This window comes from Cebus imitator, unplaced genomic scaffold (assembly GCF_001604975.1).
Source record: "Cebus imitator isolate Cc_AM_T3 unplaced genomic scaffold, Cebus_imitator-1.0 Scaffold53, whole genome shotgun sequence".
Taxonomy (NCBI): Eukaryota; Metazoa; Chordata; class Mammalia; order Primates; family Cebidae; genus Cebus; species Cebus imitator.
Genome location: NW_016107368.1, coordinates 3,124,716 through 3,128,177, shown reverse-complemented (window position 1 = coordinate 3,128,177; position 3,462 = coordinate 3,124,716).

Sequence of the window (3,462 nt, the reverse complement as noted above, 5' to 3'; positions counted from 1 at the left end):
TGTTGCCCAGGCTGGAGTGCAATGGCGTGATTGCTGCAACTGCCGCCTCCGGGGTTCAAGTGATTCTCCTGCCTCAGCCTCCTGAGTAGCTGGGATTACAAGCATGCGCCACCAAGACTGGCTAATTTGTTTTGTAGTTTTAGTAAAGAAGGGTTTCACCACGTTGGCCAGGCTGGTCTCAAACTCCTGACCTCTGGTAATCCACCCTTCTCAGCCTCCCAAAGTGGTGGGATTACAGGTGTGAGCCACTGAGACCCGCTGAATCCAACATCTTGGTGGTCCCAGGGCTCCGGTGACAGTGGTGTGGCTGGGGGGTGTCCCGTGTGGGTCCCCAGGCCACAGGTGCTGAGAGAGGATTTCTGCTGGGGTGGGGCCATGGCCCCACGTGGTGACCTTACCCACTTCTGGGGAGCAGATGGTGTTGGGGTGGGTTCACTCATCCAGACTAGGTCTCACAGAAGAAGGGTGGGGCAGGGAAACTGAGGCCTCCTTAGTGATTTATGACACAGTACTCATCCCACACCAGGGGCGTGGCAGCCCTGGGGTGGTCTTGGTGGGTGTGCATGGGGATTATGGGTGAGGGCAGAAACTGCATGAATGGAGGCCAGAATGAACGGGACGGGGCCTAAAGGAATCAAAGGGTCAGAGACCCACAGGTGGCTACAAGTCCCAGCGAAATTGGTGAGTCATAAGCATGGCCTAAAAACCTGGACCAGGAAGAGGGTGCAAGGCTCTGGAAAGGCGGATCCCAGAAAAGGGACGAGGGTTTGAGATAGGACAAACATTCAGAGGGGCAGAGGGGCAGGGCCTGAGGAGAGGATGACTAAAAAAGGCAGAAAAGTGTCAGGCGCGGTGGCTTGTGCCTGTAATCCCAGCACTTTGGGAGGCCGAGGTGGGTGGATCACCTGAGGTCAGGAGTTCGAGACCAGCCTGACCAACATGGTGAAACCTCGTCTCTACTAATAATACAAAAAAATTAGATGGGTCTGGTGGCATAAGCCTGTAATTCCAGCTACACGGGAGGCTGAGGCAGGAGAATTGCTTGAACCTGCGAGGTGGAGGTTGCAGCTAGCTGAGATCACGCCATTGCACTGCAGCCTGGAGACAAGGGTGAAACTCCGTCTCTTTTTTTTTTTTTTGAGACGGAGTTTCGCTCTTGTTACCCAGGCTGGAGTGCAATGGCACGATCTCGGCTCACCGCAACCTCCGCCTCCTGGGTTCAGGCAATTCTCCTGCCCCAGCCTCCTGAGTAGCTGGGATTACAGGCACGTGCCACCATGCCCAGCTAATTTTTTGTAGTTTTAGTAGAGACGGGGTTTCACCGTGTTGACCAGGATGGTCTCGATCTCGTGATCCACCCGCCTCGGCCTCCCAAAGTGCTGGGATTACAGGCGTGAGCCACCGCGCCCGGCCTGAAACTCCGTCTCTAAGAAAAAAAAAAAGAAACGGAGAAAAGTGAGTGGGGCAGGAGAATCTTTAGGTCCTCTTCCTGGGTCACTAATGATGGGAAAATGGGCGGGGCCTGGGAGAATGACAGGGAAGTATGAGGGACTGCGGAGTGGGCAGGGCCTGGGAGGCTGACGGCTGGGGAAGTGGGCGGGCTCTCGAGAGAATGACAGGAGAGTGGGAGGGACTGAGGAGTGGGCAGGGCCTGAGAGGCTGATGGTGGCGGGGGTGGGCGGGGCCTAAGAAGAATGACAGGAAAATGGGAGGGACTGAGAAATGGGCAGCGCTTGGAAGGCTAACGACAGAGGAAGTGGGCGGGTCCTCGAGAGAATGACAGGAAAGTGGGAGGGACTGAGGAGTGGGCAGAGCCTGGGAGGCGGACGGATGGGTGCGTGGGCGGGGCCTAGGGAGAAGCTAGAGAGATGGGAGGCGGATGACTGCAGAGTTGGGGGGGCTTCGGAAAAATGACAGGGATCAGTCGTGGAAGGGGCGGACCCACCTTTCTGGTGATGGTGATCATCCAGGTTGGGCGCTGGGCCTTCCCAGTGTCGAGCGATTTCTTGGCGGTCACTTCCAGGCTGAGAGCCATGACTAGGCAAGCTTCTGTCGTGGGTCCGAAGACCTCCCACCCTCAGCATTCCAGCCGCCCCAACCCTGCCCGCGCCGTGCCTCTTTGGGAATTTGCCTCCGGGGTCTTCTGTGGTCCGGGAGCCGCACCTGCCGGGTGGGGACGCGGGGCTGGCTAGGGTGCCGGGCTGGGAGGTCTTCGGTCCCACTCCTGCTTCCGCAGTTCTGTTCCCGCCCCCAGTGCCCTGCCCGATCCGGTTCCGGCCGCCCATCTCCCACCTCCCGCGTCTCGACTCTCTTTCCTTCCCGGGATCTCCCGTGAATGCTCCCAAGTCCTAGAGCACCTTTCCCAGCCCGCAACACCCCCGCGCGCCTCGGCTCTTGGGCCCCCGCTCCGTGCAGTCCTGGCCTGAGGCTTTAGGTCCGCCAGGGGGCGCCCGCCGCCCACACTGGGTATTGCTATGGCGAAAGGGGTCCCAAGGCGACTATTGGTTCCTCAGGGGAGGGAGGGGGAAGTCCTCAGAGAGAAGGACCTGGGTCTCCTCTTGGGGGATGCATCTTAGTGGTCTCAGGGGTGAGTCCTGGGTCCCCTGGTGAAGGTGGATCTTGGGTGGGAAGGGGGTGGAGCTTGGGTGTTCTGAGAGGTAGTGGCTGGGTCTCCTCTGGGAGGGGGTGGACCTTGGGTGGTCTTAGGGTTGGACCTGGGTCTCCTCTGGAGAAGGATCTTGGGTGGTCTTAGAGCTGGACCTAGGCCTCCTCTAGGGGAATCATGGGTGGTCTTAGGGCTGAACCTGGGCCTCCTCTGGGGAGATCTTGGGTGTTCTTAGAGTTGGATCTGGATCTCCTCTGGAGAGGGATCTTGGGTGATCTTAGAGTTGAACCGGGGAGTGTCCTCTGGGAAGGATCTTGGATGGTTTTAGGGTTGGACCTGGGCCTTCTCCATGGGGGATCTTGGGTGGTGTTAGGGTTGGAGCTGGGTCTCCTCTGTGGGACAAATCTTGGGTGGTCTTAGAGTTGGACCTGGGTCTCCTCTGGGGAGGTCTTGGGTGGTGTTAGGGCTGGACCTGGGTCTCTTCTGGGAAGGATCTTGGGTGGTCTTAGACTTGAACCTGGGGTTCTCCTCTTGGGGGCAGATCTTGGGTGGTCTCAGGGTTGGAACTGGGTCTCCTCCAGGGGGGATGCTGGGTGGTCTTAGGGCTGGACCTGGACCTCTGTGTGTGTGGTTGTATATGTCCGTAACGTTGTGTTCTTGTGTTAAGTCTCTGGCTAGCCTTGGTGCCTGTCATGTATATCTATGATTGTGTCTCCAGGTGTCTATCTCAGTGTGTAACTGTGTACATGTGTGTGTTATATATCTCCATGTCTGTTTTATGAGTTTGGTTATATGCCCTGAATATATGTGTCTTGTGTCCTTGTGTGTGTCTGTGGCTAGCTTTTTTTTTTTTTTTT